Below are 19,895 nucleotides of genomic sequence, written 5' to 3' on the forward strand. Positions count from 1 at the left end.
CTCACAAAGGGTATGAGGGGACGTCATGAAGGGGATGGGGCAGTCCCAGCCCACCTGCAACATGCAGGAAGGAGGGTCAGGCGCAGGAGGCTTGTTAAGAATTCACCCTCCTGGGTCCCATCGCTAGAGGCTCTGATTGGGCAGGCCTGGGATGGGGCCCAGCACTCTGTGTTTTTAATAAGCACTTGCTATGTACTGAATTGTGTTCTTCCCAAATTCATATGTTGAAGCCCCTAAGCCCCCATGGCGTGACTGTTTGGAGATAGGGCATTTACAGAAGCAATTAGGATAAATGAGGGGAAACAGGTGGGGCCCTGACTTGATAGGATTAGTGGCCATTCCCCCCATGAGGACACAGCGAGGGGGTGCCTGGCTGTAAATCAGGAGGACAGCTCTCCCCAGAAACCAAATCGGCCAGCACCTTGATCTTGGACTTCCAGCCTCCAGAACTGTGGGAAAGCCAATTTCTGACTTTTTTTTTTAACGGGCATGAATTCATTTATTTTTCTTGTATATAACTAAGTGGCTGCCACAGCTGGAGCCTGGGTCCTCCACACCAAGACTCAGGTGTGGGTCTTTATAAGTTGTCAATGAACCGATAGGGAGACTTGGTGAACACGGTCTCTTTCCAGAGATATCTCAGGGGGTGAGACAGCTGTGGGCTTTGGGAATGGCATCAGAGTAGCCTTGGTGAAGTCGCCCAGGGGACAGTACAGTCCCTGACCAAGGGGCAGCAGTGGTCAGACTGGCCGTCCTCAGTAGGCTCTCGGGCGCAGGGGCTGACCCGGTGCCAGGGCCTCGGGGGGCAGGGATGAGATGCTCTGGCACAGAGCCGCAGTGGCCTGTCACCTTGCTCCGGACAGCGTGGGGCTTGTCAGTCTTGTTTCCCCAGTGGCCTTGCCGCACAGGATGTTGGAAAGTGTGGCCAGGATCATGGCCCCACTGATGGCAGTGGCCACCTCCTTGGAGCACTGACCACCCAGACCAACGTGTCCATTGTCGTCTCCAATGACAACAAATGCCTCGAACCTGGTCCGCCGATCAGCACGGGTGTGTTTTGCACCAGGATAGTCTTCAAAACCTCATCCTGGAGGGATGCCCCTGGGAACGAATCAGTGATCTCAGATTCCCTGATGGGCAGGGAGAAGAGGGAGATCTTCTCCAGGGACTTGAGCTTCATGTCCTTGACCAGGCGGCCCAGCTTGGTGACGGGGATCCCCTCCTTGTCCTCAGCCTTGCCTCCGTGAGCTCTGTGGCCTTGCCCATGACCACGACCACACCCACGGCCATGGCCATGACCCTGGGTGCCGTGTCCAAAGCCTCCCATTCCAGGGCCCCCGGCCCTTTGGGCCCTCCCATAGCACCAGTGTCATTGGCCATTTGCCGTTTTCTCAGAGAAGCAGCCAGTTTCTGATGTTTAAGCCACCTTGTTCGTGTTTTCATTTATGGCAGCCAGAATACAGAGCAGACGAATACCACACTACAAGTGATTCTGAGGCACGATCCTTTCAGAGACGGGAAACAAAGACGGCACAGCTGGGTATGTTGTCGGAATCAATATTCGAACCTGGGTCTGTTGGCTTCCATAGCCCCTGAGTCATTGGCCCTTGCTGACCCAGCACCAGATTTGCCTTTAGAACTAGAGGTCAGAGGAAGTAGGGGACGTGCCTTGGGCCCCCAGGAGCAGAGGGCCGTGTGGGTGCTCGGGGCGTGCTCTGCTCTGCCCACGCCAACCTCACGCTCTTCTTCACGGTGGTCTCGTGTGGTCGGTCCTGCTACCCCTGTTTAACAGATAAGCACATTGAGGGGCAGAGAAGGGAAAGTCACCAGCTAGGGAACAGCAGAGTCAGGATGACTTGGACCCAAGACAGTCTTACTCTAGTCATCAGGTTAGGAGGCTCCGTGGGGGCTCTTCCCCCGTGATGTCGCGGTAGGAGCCTGGGGCACGTGTGGGCACATGGCCGCGTGTCTTTTCTGAAACTCAGAGAGACTCATCTGGACGTGACATCCCTGAACTTCCCAATCCCTTTCGTGTGTCTCCCTCCTCATTTCCTTCTGGCTTCGGAGACCAGAGAGCAGCGTCTTCCAGGGCCTTGGGCTTGGTCATATTTTACCAAGGCTGCTCCCTGGATCTTCCTCCACGCTTGTTACATTGTTCTTTTACCTTAAGATGGAGAGCCCATTCCGGGAAGGTACATATATTTTTTTCCAATTGATTTCTTGTCAAGACTAACAAGATCAATCAAATCATATGGCCAATAAAACTGATTTAGCACTCATAAAGCCCCATGACATCTCCTATGTGCTGAGAATGAATGACGTGGAGGCAAAGCTGCTCTGCGCCCATTCCTTCCTGGTCACAGGACGATATACGCTCAGCTTCCGGGGCTCCCTTCCCACCCAGCCGACAGGTGCCAGGGAGGGCCCAGGGCAGGGAGCACCTTACGACGCTGGTAGGATGCAAAGCTACCAAGAGGACCAGGAGAGATTTTATCCATGAACTAGCAGGAAGACGGTGCCATTAGGGAATATCTGAAATGTTCAGGAAAAAACATAATTGGGAAAACCCATCCTTTCCATTTTGACCTTGTATTGGGATGTTCTGTTGCTTACTCCCTCCCACGGTCTCATAAAGAGCTGTGCTTGCAGAGCTGTGATTGACCATGTGAACTCATCCTCCTTGGCCATGGCTGCTTGGCCAAGGCTGGGCACTGGGTCTGGGAGAGGTCCAAAGAATCCTCCCTTTGGAATCTGAAAGTGGGCCCTTAGAGACCGAATGGAGGATAGGGGGATAGAGAAGAAGCCATCAGTTGTAGGGTAGCTCGTCCTATCACTGGTGAGGCATGAGGCCGAAAGTTCACGGAATCCTTTTCTTGGGGTCTCTGGAGGTGACCCTGGCCCTATTTAGCTTCTCTTGGGATTCCTGAAACCTAGTACTCCATCATAAACCCCCTTTCCTGGAGGTAGCTGTGTGGATTTGTATTTCAGACCACCAAATATATCCTGACTGAAACATATCTTGGGGGAATAATCTGCCCTACCTCATACAGATCCTAGAACTGAGAAGTTTTATGTACAGCAACCTTCAGAGACCACACACTTCTGGGAGTGCTGATTTGTAGCCTGTAGGAGTGTTTCCTGTGGGTTGCGCTAACATTTTTTAAAGAATATTTATATATATATTTATTATAATTTTTTTTATTATATTATGTTAGTCACCATACAGTACATCCCTGGTTTCTGGTGTAAAGTTCGATGATTCATTAGTTGCGTATAACACCCAGTGCACCATGCAATATGTGCCCTCCTTACTACCCATCACCAGTCTATCCCATTCCCCCCGCCCCCGAAGCCCTCAGTTTGTTTCTCTTAGTCCATAGAGTGATGCTTGTGTAGGCTCTCCTGTTTACCCCAATCCCCACCATTCCTTTTTGTCTTACACTTTTGCCTTCTTCACACAGTGTCACTCCTGTCCAGCCCCTGAGGACATTCAGCTGTGACTCCTAACTGAGCCCAACCCTTGAAATTTTCAAAGACGTAAAGTGACTTTCCTGAAGCCACACAGTTAGGCATTACCATGCCTGGGACCAGGATCTAGTTTTTCTGACTTCTAAGGAAAGTGGAAATGGAATGGTAGCTGTGATGTTTAATCCCCACCCCCCGACTTTATGAAGACGTCATTGACATACAACATTGTGCAAGTTTAAGGGGTACAATGTGATGGTTTGATACACGTATATACTGTGAAATGACTGTCACAGTAGGGTTAATTAGAACGTTGTGATGGGGGCGCCTGGGTGGCACAGCGGTTAAAGCGTCTGCCTTCGGCTCAGGGCGTGATTCTGGCGTTCTGGGATCGAGCCCCACATCAGGCTCCTCCGCTATGAGCCTGCTTCTTCCTCTCCCACTCCCCCTGCTTGTGTTCCCTCTCTCCCTGGCTGTCTCTATCTCTGTCGAATAAATAAATAAAATCTTTAAAAAAAAAAAAAAAAAGAACGTTGTGATGGTTGATTTTATGTGTCAACCTGACTTGATCAAAGGGTGTCCTGATAGCTGGTAACGCGTACTTTCTGGGTGTGTCTGGGAGGGCGTTTCCAGAAGAGATTGGCATTGGGTTCAGTAGGCTGAGTTAAGAGATCCGCCCTCACTGCTGTGTGATCCACTGAGGGCCCAAATGGGGCAAAATGGCGAAGGAAGAACAAAGTCTTTCTCTGTTCTTGAGCTGGGATAGCCATCTTCTCCTGCCCTCGGACATGGGCACTCCTAGATGGTGGGTCTTCAGCAGCTTCCCTGACTGCGTGAGCCAATGTCCGAAATATATCTCCCCTCCTCTCTCTCTCTCTCCCCCTGTCTCTGTCTCCGTCTCTCTCCTATTGGTTCTGTTTTTCTGGAGAAGCCTGACTACTCGCTAGCCCCGTGAAAGAATCAAGTAGGTGTTTCTGAGCCCCTCATACGTGCCCTGGTGTTTACCATCGGGTGATTTGGGAGCAGGTGGTTTTTCTCTTATGGTGTCCTTGGCCCCGCGCTTCTTAGACAGCAGCTGAATAAAAGGGCAGTGCTATCTGGAGAACCTCGTAAGGCAGAGAGCTGTCTTTTCCCCCCTCCTCAAGTAGCTGGCTCATAAATTACCCTAGGGAACCCCATGTGGACCTCCATGTTTCATGGTGGTTTTCTGGCATCTGAGATGTTTTCTCAATGCAGTGTTAGCGATTCTGGTTTCAGTGCTTTGGGACCCACGGGGAGACTTGTTTCTGACACAGACTGAGATGGAGGGCAGCTAAAGGTTTACCAGAGGGTCTTTTATGCACTGAGGCTTCAGGGGAACAGAGCTCCTGCTGGCATCCCTGGGTGGGTACCTGCCTTTCACCAGTGGCCTTGGGTCAGAGCCTACGTTCACAGACGTTGACAACTGGGTCCACAAAGCACCCTGGAAGCACACCCAGCACCTGGCTCTGCCAGCGGTAGCCAGCAGGGATTTCACCCTCTGGGTCTCAGCTCCCTGATCTGTGAGGAGACTGGCCTCCTGTGCCCGTGGGCTGCGCCTCCCTGTCAACGTCACCACGTGTGTGCCCAGCTTCTGTTGACTCTTCACCTGTTCCCAGGAGTGGGCATTCTGGGGGTAGCAAATCGCGTCCTCCTGTCGTCTGGCCGTCTGCCCTCCATCAATGGCTGGGGACTCCTAGTGGGAGCCACATGAGTCAGCGATCAGTCCTAGCAGCTCGTCCCTGGAATGCCAGGCCCAGATAATGTGTGCGTCCCTTTCTCAGGAAGCACGTGGTATCACCAGGAGCTAGTGTTTGGTTAAGCCCGAGTGTGTGTATTTTCACTCCCCTTTGCCCAAGGATCAGCCAAAGATTCGGAGGTGGTCGGGAGGGAAAGCATTCCACACCCAGGACCAGAGTTACAGGATCATAAATGTGTGTAAGTGGGAGAAATCTCAGAAACTCAAAAGCTGTCCACACTGTGACTAATGAAAGCAATACTCACAGGCAAATGATCTGGATTGATAAATTGCCTCTATGAGTTTCTAAGGACCAACAGCAGCAAATTATATATTGCAGCAATTCCCAAGCAACCCCTGTAACAAACAGCTATTTTTCTGTGGCATCAACAAAGTAGTGACTGTGTGATCTCCCTCCGAGGTTCAGGGATGTGTCCTCAGCTATCCCCCTGCAGGCAGCACCTGCTTCCCATGGAGCATCTTCAGGTGCCAGCACCCCTGGGGGTCTCCAGCCTGGGCTGGGTAAGCCCCTTCCCCATACGGGGGCTCTCCCTCAGCTCCACGACTATCTATGGGAAAGTGCCAGGACCTTTGCACCCTCATCCAACCCTCGGCAGGGCACGTAGAACTTGGGAGATGGTGGTACCCATCTGGGCACACGTGGTGTTACCAGACCTCCCAAATGCAAGTAAAACCCAGAGGAAGGAGGACGACAGAGCAGAGTGAGGGGCTCATGCACACACACACACACACACACACACACACACACACTCTGTATGTGACTCAAATGCTGGGGCCATACCGATATGCCACACATGAGGGCCTGTCAAACACTCGAGTTTACTTTCCAAGTTGGCCAGAGCGAGAGTAAATTCCAGGTGAGCGTTTTCCGGAGCAAGAGGCTGGGATCCGCCCTGAGATGAGGGCAGCTCAGAGCATGAGTGAGGCAGAAGAGCTGCCCCTGGGCTTGGTGTGCTGGCAGGACATGAACCTGGGGGACTGGGGGGTGCTCTCCTCTGCATGAGGGCTCAAGGTCGCAGGGATGCACTTGGTGTGGCTGGGGCCAGTCGTCTTACCTGCCACTGCCTCTTGTGATGGGCGGCCCCCAGCCAGTGAGTGTCCAGAGCCTGCAGAACCATCTGGTACTTGGCTGAGAGCAGCCGTCCATGCACAGGTTCTCATGGAGACGTGTGTGTCCTGGTCCAGCGGAGGACGGGCTGTGTTGCATTCTGTGCTGGATGATATATTGATTTTTTTAGAAAAAGATTTTTTTTTAATAATCACATTTTTAAACATTTCTTTTTTTTTACATTTTTTTTTGCCCATTTTATAATTTTTATTTTGTTATATTAGTCACCAAACAGTACATCCCCAGTTTTTGATGCAATGTTCCATGATTCATTATTTGTGTATAACACCCAGTGCACCATGCCATACGTGCCCTCCTTAATACCCATCACCAGCCTATCCCAGTCCCCCACCCCCCTCCCCTCTGAAGCCCTCAGTTTGTTTCCCAGAGTCCACAGTCTGTCATGGTTCATTCCCCCTTCTGTTTACCCCCCCTTTCATTCTTCCCTTCCTTCTCCTACTGATCTTCCTATTTCTTATGTTCCATAAATGAGTGAAACCATATGATAATTGTCTTTCTCTGCTTGACTTATTTCACTTAGCATAATCTCCTCCAGTCCCGTCCATGTTGTAGCAAATGTTGAGAACTCGTTCTTTCTGATAGCTGAGTAATATTCCATTGTATATATGGACCACATCTTCTTAATCCACTCATCTGTTGAAGGGCATCTCGGTTCCTTCCACGATTTAGCTATTGTGGACAATGCTGCTATGAACATTGGGGTGCATGTGGCCCCTCTCTTCACTACATCTGTATCTTTGGGGTAAATACCCAGTAGTGCAATGGCTGGGTCATAGGGTAGCTCAATTTTTAACTTTTTAAGAGACCTCCACACTGTTTTCCAGAGTGGCTGTACCAACTTGCATTCCCACCAACAATGTAGGAGGGATCCCCTTTCTCCACATCCTCTCCAACATTTGTTGTTTCCTGCCTTGTCCATTTTTGCCATTCTAACTGGCGTAAGGTGGTATCTTAGTGTGGTTTTGATTTGAATTTCCCTGATGGCTAATGATTTTGAACATTTTTTCATGTGTCTGTGAGCCAACAAATGCTCCACATCTTTATCAACACTTAGTATTATCAACCTTTTTGATTATAGCCATTCTAGTGTGTATGTACTGGTTTTAATTTTGATCGCTCTAATACACTAATAATGTTGAACAATTTACGATGAGCTAACTAGCCATTCACATATTTTCTCTGATGATACATCTATTCAAATATTCAAATCTTTCATCATTTTTTAACGAGGTCATTTATCTCTTCAAAGAGTTGAAGGAGTTCTTTATGATTCTGGATACAAATCTATTATCAGACATGACTCGCAAATATTTCTTCTTCATTTGTGACTTGTGTTTTTGTGCCTAGGTGGTTCATTCCATTACACCTCTGCCTTTGGCTCAGGTCATGAACCCAAAGTCCTGAGATCGTGCTCTGCTTTGGGCCCCCTGCTCAGTGGGGAGCCTGTTTCTCCTTCTCCCTCTGTCTCTCCCCCTGCTTGTGCTTTCTCACTGCTCTCTGTCAAATAAATAAATAAAATCTTTAGGAGAAAAAAGACACTATTAGAAAAAGATTTTATTTTATTTGATGGAGAGAGAACGAGTGAGCACAAACAGGGGGGAGGGACAGAGGGAGAAGGAGGCTCCTGCTGAGCAAGGAGCCCGATGCAGGACTTGCTCCCAGGACCCTGGCATCATGCCTGAGCCCAAGGCAGACACATCACCGACTGAGCCACCCAGGTGTCCCCATACATTGATGCTGAATACACTGCGTCTCTAAGCAGTTTTGGAGGCCATTTGGCAGTTGGTGATTTTCGTATACTGTGCTTGCTGTAGAAACGCACCCTGGTAAACTGCTTCTGCCACACGAGACCCAGTCCCCTGCCTCTCTGGCTGGTATGCAGACACTTGTGGCTAAAGACGTCCACTGCCCTGCTTTCCACTTGTCTTGTCCTGAGTGCAGGGTGTGGGTAGGAGGTCGGGGTGGGGAGGGCATGTGGGGGAAGCTGGGCCAGCTCTCCCTCTCTGGGCTGGATGCCTGGATCCTCTCCCTGCAGTAAGAGCTGAGCCACTGTGTGTCCCCAGGGGAGAGGGGACGGGTGGCTTCAGTTCTGAGAAGGATGGAATCGGGTGTTTTCCTGCGAGCAGGTTCTGCTGGAGGAGGGTAGGGAGGGGGGCCCCAGGAGGGCACTGAACACCTTACAGAGGAGAAACATGGGGGCTCTAGACAACGTTTGTTGTCTAATTTGTATATGGAAACCTCATCCCCAAGGTGATGGTGTGGAGGTGGGGCTTTGGGGGTGATTCGGTCGTGGGAGTGGAGACCCCCCCAAATGGGATCAGCATCCTTGTAAGAGAGACCCCAGAGCCCTCTCTGTGTCTTCTGCCAGCGAGGAGACGGGGAGAAGGCGCCAACCATCTCGGTGGGGCCTCGACCTTGGACTTCCAGCCTCCAGAGGGGAGACATAGATATCTGTGGATTATAAACCACCCAGACTGTGGTGTCTCGTTACAGCGGCCCGAACAGACTAAGCCGGGTGTGGAGTGGGCGGGGGTGGGGTGGGGGGCGGGGCCTGCTGGGGAAGACACAGAAGAGCCAGGGCCGGACAAGCAGGCAGGCGTCTCTGGAACCTGGGGGGCCCCTCGCAGCTCTGCACACACACAGGGGAAGGTCCTAAATACCTCCTGTTTGTCGAAATGATTTCACCGCTCTCTGGCCCCCTCGGAGAAAGCCCCGTGACGTGTTAGGGTGATGCAGAGAGGTTGGAGCTGGTGGTAGTGAAAAGCACTGGGGAGATGAACCGGGAAGGCCGGGGAGGTTCGCAATGCAAAGCTGCAGGCAGAGCAGGTAAGAGAGCATGGACAGAGGATGAGTAGAAGTCAAATAGAGCAATGGATGCAATGCCAGTGGGACAGGAGGTGTTAGGAGACTCAGAGGCGGGCGGGAAGGCCCCCAGCATCAGAGCTGCAGTTTCTGACTGGGGGAGGGTAGAGCAGAAGAGACAGCTCCCAAGTCAGAGGGCCAGCCTGGTCCCTCCTGAACTGGGTGGTCTCAAGATCTCAGCCAGATCGGAAGCAGTTCCAGGCCGATCCCATCTCTGTCTTGCTTCTCGCCCCAACACCCTTCTCCCCAGCAGCCCCCCGTAAGTGGTGGTTTTCATGTAATCATCACAGATCCAAAAATTCTGAGAAATACTGAGGGCCAGCTGACGGGGGTCGCTTCTGTCGAAGACCAGCCTCCCGCCTCCTTCGCAGCAGCTGCATCTGGCCAGAAGTGTGTGAGTGACCCCCGAGCTGTGCGGCCAGAACAGGGAAGGGCCAGCGGGACCCCAAGCAGCACTGAGACCAGGTCACACCCAGGCCCCTGGCCTGGACAACTCAGGGGAAGGAAGGACGAGCCAGCGATGCTGTCTGCATGGGGACAGTCAGTGCTGACCCAGGGCCAGCCGGTCTGATGACGATAGTCACTGGGAGGAGGGGAGAGGTCGGAGCATCTCAGCATGGCTTCGGGCCACCCTGCCCTCCTTATTTCTTTATATTTATAGTACTTTTACTGTGTCAGGAGACTCAGAGCTAAGGTTTGCGTTTCTCTTTAATAGAGTTCCTAGGCTGTAAAATTATTTTACTCTTCCCTTTTCATTGAGTCGATTTTGTCATTCTACCTGGTTTTAAGGATTTTCATTGTGTTCATGTCTTTTGTTAAAAAGCACTGCAAACATTGTTTGGGGTGAAGGTACTGTTGCACGAACACTCTGATCCAGCTGATTTCTTCCTTCCGTCATCGCCCCAGGGAGGCCCTATGGCTTTGCCCTGTTGGTGCAACCCCCTGCCCCCTCACATCAGAGCCCTCCCATTCTTCTCAAACTCTTCACTGTGCAAAGGTTTCTCCCTGTACGTAGGGCCCAAGTGACTGATCCTGTCTCTAGAAACCGAGGCACTTACCCTCTGACCTGTCATTTGCTGCACAGATCCACACAGTTCTGTGGTAGCTTTGCGTCCCTGGACGAGTAACAGGCTTGCTCCTGTTCTCAACCTTTCCTAAGTGCATGCACGTCCGAGCTAAGTTCTAAGTTCCCGCAGGAACATCATCTTTTAGATAGATGCATATGTAAATATGTGAGGCTCATTATTCCGACTAATTGGGGTAAGGCCAGAAGGCGTCTTACAGTCTGAGTTACAGCATTCGTTTCAACAGCTGTGTTGTACCACCTTCAAGTTCATACAAAACACTAGTGAGATGCGCAAAAGATCGTTTGTTCATCACGCAAACTCCAAAGCTCTGTTCTAACAAATGAATGATTAATGATGATTTGATTTTGGCCTGTTGTATATTAACTGGCCCTTCTCTGTATTAAAAAATAATTCGTTCTGTTAAATTAGGTTAAATATGCGTGCTGCAATCTTGTTCATGCTATTTCTTAGCAAATATTTCTTTTACATTTATTAATATGATCCTTAAAACTTCTGGAAAACTCAAAACTTAAGATAGATATATATATCTATCTTAAGTTTTGAGTTTATATATATATGTGTGTGTGTATATATATATATATATTAATTTATTTATTTGTAAGTGGGCTCCATACCCATCATGGAGCCCAGCTCAGGGCTTGAACTCACAACCCTGAGATCAAGACCTGAGCTGAGATCAAAAGTCCGATGCTTAACCAGCTAAGCCACCCGGGTGCCCCATAAGTTTTATATTTAATTTAAAAATTAATGCTAGTATTTTAGCAGCCCAGACCGAGGTCAATGGACACAAATTCTGAGTAAGTAGGGTCTGAGAAATGAGAGCTTGATTCTCTAGCTTGGGCTCGAGGGAAAGGGGCCCATTTGGTTCCTGTTCGTGCCCTGACATCCCTGAGCTGGGCGGACTCTTCCTTCCTATGCTGAGCAGGTCTCACGATCATGAAGCCGCCTTCGGGGCTGGAGGAGTTTAAGTGGCACTGGGTCAAAGGGACCTTCCAGGAAGCAGGCGCCCAAACCAAATGGTGCCTCGGGATCGCACGGATGTGAGACTGGTCTCGGGACTTGTTCCGCCCGTGTGGATACCCTCATTTTGAGTGTTCTAACTGTGGCCCACGGGGGAAAAACATTAGCGGTCTTAATGGAATACCTTTATCTTGTTCTCCCTGGTCAATTCCAGTGTGCTGGAAGCTAACACCTGCTGCTAGCACGTGGGGGCACAGGGTCCTAGTGACTCCCACAGAAGGGGCGGTGGGTGGGGGGGCACTGCTGGTGGCGTGGGGGGGGGCATCATCTGACAAAGCGACACACTGGCCACGTCATTTCCCAGCTGCTTTCTGAAGATCAGAAGCTGTGGTTGCCCTCCCCTCCTCCTGAAGACCATTCTGGGGTTGAAATGGAACAGAAGCAATTAAACAATATATGCGAATTACTGGCTCTTCGGGAGATGCTGGGGTATTGATTCGAATCCCGCAAGAATGAATTGTCATCCTCTTTGACGTATCGGGGGTCATATTTCACCACTGATTAAAGTAAAGTTCTCCCTTGAACATAAAGTGCTCCTGGGCTCAGGCAGACTCCAGAAACAGTCCCTTTGCTGGAAGGGAGCGGAGACCTCTGGCAGCTGAGGCCCTCTGCGCACTGCGTGTGTGAGCAGAGCTGTAGGAATGGCTGCTTTATTTAGAATCCCCCCTCCTCTCGCCCCCAAATACGTAACCTAACAAAATGGACTGGGTGTCCTTAAAGCAAAGGGGAATTTCTTGGCCCACTATTGCCTGAGGCTGACTTCACTGTTGACAGAAAGCCATACTGCGGGGCATTTTTTTTGTTAATGGTGTTGCAATCATATCTAAATGGCAAATACAATAAAGTCAGCTATAATTTGTGTCGGCCACAGAGTGTCTCGTTGTTTGGAGGATAGATTGCTTCAGAAACCCGGGCTGAGACAGAGTTGCCCTCGGTTTTTGTATGATCAGGGATGGAGCCTTGATGAATTTTAATACCATTTGGCTTAAATGCAGATGTTAAAATAAATAATTGCTCTGCTGCCGGCTGTGAATATCTTACCAAGAAGCACATGCGTAAGATGAATGTTTTCAAGGGAGGGCTTGACATGTTATCAATTATTTCATGTGGAAGAACTAACAGAAAAATGCTTGTTGTAGCGATTTCCTCTTCTCCGATCACACATCGAGACGCCGTTGTTCGTCTGACTTGCAAAGCATTGTGACCTCTCATAGGGATGGTGTTAATAGTGTTCTCATATTGAGTACAGTGTCCTCGGCAAAGTATTAGTCCTCGGCTCAGGATGTGTTAGCTGACAAGCCAAGACCTTCCCTTATGTGGGGTGTGTGTGTGTGTGTTTGTGTGCGTGTGTGTGTTTGTGTGCGTGTGTATGTGTGTGTGTGTGTGTGTGTTTGTGTGCGTGTGTGTTCCTTCTCTCTCCCCCACACTATGCCACCTTCTAGGCAAATCTAATTTTTATTTTCCCAACAAGTCTTTGATCTACAGGCACCCTATGCACACAGACGAGAGAGTGAGGGCCCCTGGCCTGTCCCGCGGGGGTCCTCCCTCTGCATGGTGGGGATAGGACAGGCTCTGGCGGGCAGTGGCAGACAGTCTCGTACCGGCAGGACTCAGGGAGAAGATTCAGCACCTCTCCCCCCTGCACCGCCCACGATCCCTGGCGCTCCCCGCGTCTCTCCAGCCTATTTGCTCTGCTACATTCAGCTTCAGCACCCTGTTTCCTGTGTCCCTGCAGTGTGAACAGTTGCAGAGTTTATCAATCCCGGCTGAGTCACACACCCTCTGTAGGTGACCTCTCTTCCCCCCAGGCCAGGCCTCGGGGTCCAGCCACGGCCAGGGCCAATGGCTGAGGTCACAGGTTTCTGGGCTCCCCCGAAGTGTCAGCTGCTCCCTGGCTTTCTGCACCAGGGATGCTCTCACATTCTGGAGCAGGAAGCACTCATTTCTTCACAAATGGGAGAGGGGAGCAATGCCCCATGGCCCCCATAGCTCATGGGGAGTGGGAGCCTCAGGATGAATGCTTCCCTCTCACCTCTCAGCTGGAGAACTCTGGGGTGCCTGAGAAATGCTCATGGGAAGTGATGAGAAGATGGGAGGCCCTGGGGAGAAAGCACTGGCTCCCAGACCCTCTCTCATTAGACCGGCTGGGCTGGCGGGTACAAGATCGGCAGAGAGAGTACAAGTCTGTGCTGATGTGCGCGAGATGGTACAGCTTGGGATATGGTGCAGTCACCAGCCCCCCCACCCCTACCCCAAGACCCGTCCTCCGGGTGCGGTGTGGCCCATACATTCTCTGGTCCCGTTGGGAAAGCGTGGGAGACAGTGCGTCTCAGATAGCTTTCTCCCTGGCCACTGGCCCTGCCTTCCTTTTCATAGACCGTTTACTGAGACACTTGTGAACTATTTCTCCGCCTACTTGGGATGTCAATCCTTTCAAAGCCTTTTGCTAGTTTGACAGCCCAGGCCTGTCTTTCTCAGGGACCTGGAGCCACTTCTTTGAAGTGTAACCATCTGGGGGGATGACGCCCCATCTTTGGTTTCCACTGGAGCGCTGAGCCTGACTTCAGCAGGTGCTCTGCTCCACCTTGGAGAACTGCCTCCTGTCCCGAAGATGAAAAGTTGGCTTTCCTTTTGGGTCAAGGCAGTTGGGGATCGGACAGACGAGACCTCCCCTGCTCCAGCTCCTAAAACTCCTCCTGCCCTTTGTTCCAGCCAAGTGGAGCTCAGACCAAGTTCGGGCTTCTCTCCCCTGTTGCAATAGTCCTGAATGAAACCTTCTTTTTTTTTTTTTTAATGATTTTTTATTATATTATGTTAGTCACCATACAGTACATCCCCGGTTTCCGATGTAAGGCTCGATGATTCATTAGTTGTGTATAACACCCAGTGCGCCATGCAATATGTGCCCTCCTTACTACCCATCACCAGTCTATCCCATTCACCCACCCCCCTCCCCTCTGAGGACCTCAGTTTGTCTCTCATAGTCCATAGTCTCTCATGTTTCATTCCCCCTTCTGATTACCCCCCCTTTCTTTATCCCTTTCTTCTCCTACCGATCTTCCTAGTTCTTATGCTCCATAGATGAAAGAAATCGTATGATAGTTGTCTTTCTCTGCTTGACTTATTTCACTTAGCATTATCTCCTCCAGTGCCGTCCATGTTGCAGCAAATGTTGAGAACTCGTTCTTTCTGATAGCTGAATAATATTCCATTGTATATATGGACCACATCTTCTTAATCCAGTCATCTGTTGAAGGGCATCTCGGCTCCTTCCACGATTTAGCTATTGTGGACAATGCTGCTATGAACATTGGGGTGCATATGGCCCTTCTCTTCACTACGTCTGTATCTTTGGTGTAAACACCCAGTAGTGCAATGGCTGGATCATAGGGTAGCTCAATTTTTAACTTTTTAAGGGACCTCCACACTGTTTTCCAGAGTGGCTGTACCAACTTGCATTCCCACCAACAATGTAGGAGGGTTCCCCTTTCTCCACATCCTCTCCAACAATTGTTGTTTCTTTCCTTGTCCATTTTTGCCATTCTAACTGGCGTAAGGTGGTATCTCAGTGTGGTTTTGATTTGAATTTCCTTGATGGCTAATGATTTTGAACATTTTTTCATTTGTCTGTTAGCCATTTGTATGTCTTCATTGGAAAAGTGTCTGTTCATATCTTCTGCCCATTTTTTGATTTGTTTATTTGTTTCTCGTGTATGGAGTTTGAGAAGTTCTTTGTAGATCTTGGATACCAGTCCTTTATCTGTAGTGTCATTTGCAAATGTATTCTCCCATTCCGTGGGCTGCCTCTTAGTTTTTCTGACTGTTTCCTTGGCTGTGCAGAAACTTTTTTTTTTTAAAAGATTTTATTTATTTATTCGACAGAGATAGAGACAGCCAGCGAGAGAGGGAACACAAGCAGGGGGAGTGGGAGAGGAAGAAGCAGGCTCATAGCAGAGGAGCCTGATGTGGGGCTCGATCCCGTAACGCCGGGATCACTCCCTGAGCCGAAGGCAGACGCTTAACCGCTGTGCCACCCAGGCGCCCCTGTGCAGAAACTTTTAATCTTGATGAAGTCCCATAAATTCATTTTATCTTTTGTTTCTCTTGCCTTTGGGGATGTATCATGAAAAAGGTTGCTTTGGCCGATGTCGTAGAGGTTGCTGTCTATGTTCTCCTCTAGAATTTTGATGGATTCCTGTCTCACATCGAGGTCTTTCATCCATTTGGAGTTTATTTTTGTGTATGGTGTGAGACAGTGGTCAAGTTTCATTCTTTTGCATGTAGCTGTCCAATTTTCCCAGCACCATTTATTGAAGAGACTGTCTTTTTCCCACCGGATGTTTTTTCCTGCTTTATCAAATATTAGTTGCCCAAAGAGCCGCGGGTCCATTTCTGGGCTCTCTCTTCTGTTCCATTGGTCTATGTGTCTGTTTTTGTGCCAGTACCATGCTGTCTTTGTGATCACAGCTTTGTAGTACAGCTCGAAATCCGGCATTGTGATGCCCCCAGCTTTGTTTTTCCTTTTCAACAGTTCCTTGGAGATTCGGGGCCTTTTCTGTTCCCATACAAATTTAAGGACTATTTGTTCCAGTTCTTTGAAAAATGTCCTCGGTATTTTGATCAGGATAGCATTGAAAGTGTAGATTGCTCTGGGTAGCATGGACATTTTAACGATGTTAATTCTTCCAATCCATGAGCATGGAATATCTTTCCATCTTTTTATGTCTTCCTCAATGTCTTTCAAGAGTGATTTATAGTTTTTAGAATATAGGTCCTTTACGTCTCTGGTTAAGTTAATTCCAAGGTAACGTATGGTTTTTGGTGCTATTGTAAATGGGATGGATTCCCTAATTTCTCTTTCTTCGGTCTCGTTATTCGTGTATAGAAATGCAACTGATTTCTGAGCATTGATTTTGTATCCCGCCATGTTACTGAATTGCTCTATAACTTCTAATAGTTTGGGAGTGGCTTCTTTTGGGTTTTCCATATAGAGTATCATGTCATCTGCGAAGAGAGACATTTTGACTTCTTCTTTGCCGATTTGAATACCTTTGATCCCTTTTTGTCGTCTGATTGCTGTTGCAAGGACTTCTAGTACTATGTTGACTAATAGTGGCGAGAGTGGGCATCCTTGTCGAGTTCCTGATCTTAAGGGAAAGGCTTCCAGCTTTTCCCCATTGAGAATAATATTTGCAGTAGGCTTTTCATAGATGGCTTTTATGAGATTGAGAAATGTACCTTCTATTCCTACACTCTGAAGGGTTTTAATCAGGAAAGGATGCTGTATTTTGTCAAATGCTTTTTTGGCATCAATTGAGAGGATCATATGGTTCCTGAGTCTTTTCTTGTTGATATGATGTATCACGCTGATTGATTTGCGAATATTGAACCACGCTTGCATCCCAGGTATGAATCCCACTTGATCGTGATGGATAATCCTTTTAATGTACTGTTGGATTCTATTAGCTAGGATCTTGTTGAGGATTTTGGCGTCCATATTCATTAGGGAGATCGGTCTGTAATTCTCCTTTTTGAGGGGGTCTTTGCCTGGTTTGGGGATCAAGGTAATATTGGCCTCATAGAATGAGTTTGGTAGCTTTCCTTCTGTTTCTATTTTTTGAAATAGCTTTAGGAGAATAGGTATTATATCTTCTTTGAATGTTTGGTAGAATTCCCCAGGAAAACCGTCCAGGCCTGGAGTTGAATGAAACCTTCTGTGCCTGTTTCACTTCGGTGTGATTTTTGCTTTGACAGTGGGGTGGGTAACACCTGGGGGAAGACAGCAGATCACTTATTTTGGGAAATGGAGAGATGGAAGGTGAGTCCCTATGTCCCCCAATATGTTTGTGGCTCATTTTCATTCTTTCATGTGTGTGTGTGTGTGTGTGTGTGTGTGTGTGTGTGGCTCGTTTTCTACAGATTGGACAGTGAAAATGCAAAGGTCGTTGGAATTATTGCTACTGTCCTGGAAAAACTACCTACTAGCTACAGGAACCAAAACTGTTCTTATTAATATTTAATCCAAACGGACAATGGCTGCTACATGACACTGAATTGTAGCTGGGACGGAGACCAGATCTTGTGGCTTTATCCCTACCTCCTGGGAGATTTGTGCTGGCTGTGCAGGCTTCCCCCCACAGTTTGTCATCCTGTGTTTGGTGTCATTGGATTTCCTCAGCAAGCTACTGAATTTAGCCCTTCCTGCCTTTCTCCCTGCATCCAGGATGGGGATCAGAGCTAAGCATGATGGGAGCCTGGTGCTGACCAGCCCATCAGGGAAGTGGTATGGGAGATTGCACTTAAGAACAAGAAGTATTGGATGATTTGGGCTTTGATCTGGAGCCGAAGCTGAAGATTCAACTCAACAGAGGCACTTACATGGCTCTCCAACAAAATCACTATGTTTTTTCTGTTTCAGTGGCCTTTTGTGGTGTCATCTATACATAGCCTGTTTAACATACACTTTCTTCCTCTCTGTGTGTAATAGCCTCTTAGCATCCCATTAAATGTATACCCTTTTCACTTCAGAAAACATTTCCATTGGGATTTGAAATTAAGCCTAGGTTCTTTCTGTTTTTCTTCCCAGTCTATCGGCATTACAGGGAGCATCTGGCTCTCCTGCTGAGTGCCGTTCATTAGCAAACAGAAGCCAGAGAGTCCAGACCACGTTGCATCGACTCTAAGAATTCAGTACGTTTTCATCCCCTCATCTGTGTTTGCCCCTGTGTACAGTTCTGTGCATTTTTATCCCATGCATAGATTCACGTAACTTCCACCCAAATCAGTATTCCATCAATACAAAGGACATCACTGGCGCATCATCTTACAGGCACCCCCCACACACTGCCCACCCCTGTGCCCTGGCAACCAGTAATCTGTTCTTTGTCTTTGCACTTTTGTCATTTTGACAATGCTGTATAAGTGGAATCCTGTTGTTTGTAACCTATGGAGACTGACTTTCCCACTAACCCCTTGAGATCTGGCCAGGCGGTTGTGCAAACAAGTCTGTTCCTTTCTATTGCTGAGTGCTGTTTCGCTGCATGTGTGACCCAGGCTTTGATTCATCGTTCACCCATTGAAAGACATTCATTATTTTGTAGTTATGAATAAAACTGCTATGAACATTTGTGTACCTCTGTGTGTGTGTGTAGATGTGGATAAATGCCCGAGACCATGAGTGTTGGGCTATATGGTAAGTGCATGTTTAGTTTTATAAGCACTGGTCCAGCTGTTTTCCAGAGTGGCTGCACATTGTACCTTGAACACCCAGCTTCTCTGCATCCTCACCAACACTGGGATCGGAGTAGGTTTTCTGCTTCCGCAGGTTGGGAACAAGATTCCCTCCCCCTCCCCAAATTTCTGGAGATGGAGACTAGAGAGAAAGGGGTAGAAAGCTGATCTGCAAATACAGTTAAAAACATTCAAACAGTATTGAAATAAATATATTTTGTACATATACTTCCTTGCTTTTTTCCTCAATCACAGTGGTGTGGGTGGGGTGGGGGTGTTGTCTATACGGCTTCCGAGTGAGCACGACTTCTTACCTTTTCTGCACACTTTCCACCACCCTTGGGCTGGCCTCTGCTGGAGGGCTCACCTTACCCTTGTTGGGGTGATGGGAGAGTACCAGGGAAGTTATTACCACCTCTCCTCCCCTCCACTGCTGCTACAACTCCTGCAGTTCCTTGCGCCACCACTATAGCCTTGATGAGCCTTAACGCCACCCCTGCTGCCACTGTTGATACCACCACTACTGTGACTACCATGACTATCGTTACCGCCACCACCACTAGGACCACTATACCATTCCTACTATCACTGCCGCCATGACTGCTACCGCCATTATCACGACTGCTACCACGACCAACACTACCATGTCCCCCCAACCCCCGCTATGACTCCTTGAACCACCGTAACCACCACCAGCTTTTACCCTGAGTCAAACACTCTGGAAACATTGAAGATACATCATCGCATTTACTCCTCATTGCAACCTGGTGTCAAGTTACTGTTTCCTTGTTAACACTGAAAAATCATGAGTCTCTAGAGCTGCCCTTGGGCTCGGCAGCAGGTGGGCTGTGGGCTCCACCCTGACCCTGACGTGCAGGGGCTGGCTTCTTGTCTTCCTCGCTTGGCCAGTTTCTTTTGGTCTTTGGTTTGCAGACGTAGTTCTCCATCTGTCCACTGCCCCGTCCACCATCCTGAGCTGACAGTGCATCTACCACGTGCAGGCTCTGTGTCAGCTCGAGACGCGCCTCCTTCTGGAGGGAAAGTCTAGCGGGAAGAACAAGTCAGGACAATGACTGAAGAACATGACAAGTAACAGCTAGACACGAACAAGTCTCTCCACCTTGCTCCCTGGTGACTGCCTGTCTTGCTACTTGTACTCTGGTCTTTTGGGAAAACTGATTTGTCTATATGATTGACTTTTCAATTAGCTTTAGGATTTCTGAGTCCTTATTGACTTTCTATCTTTATCTGCCACTGTTTTGCTTGGCCAAACCATCTCCTCGCTCTGCACCTGGAACATAATGTATAGTAACAAATATAATTT

At 48.9% G+C, this 19,895-nt stretch overlaps 1 pseudogene; it reads right to left on the reverse strand.

Annotated features, from left to right (window-relative positions):
- Window positions 1–518: 518 nt before the first annotated feature.
- On the reverse strand, window positions 519–1,380 carry LOC113241509 (40S ribosomal protein S2-like; annotated as a pseudogene).
- Between the last annotated feature and the right edge of the window lie 18,515 nt (window positions 1,381–19,895).

The sequence above is a fragment of the Ursus arctos genome, unplaced genomic scaffold (assembly GCF_023065955.2).
Source record: "Ursus arctos isolate Adak ecotype North America unplaced genomic scaffold, UrsArc2.0 scaffold_3, whole genome shotgun sequence".
Lineage (NCBI taxonomy): Eukaryota > Metazoa > Chordata > Mammalia > Carnivora > Ursidae > Ursus > Ursus arctos.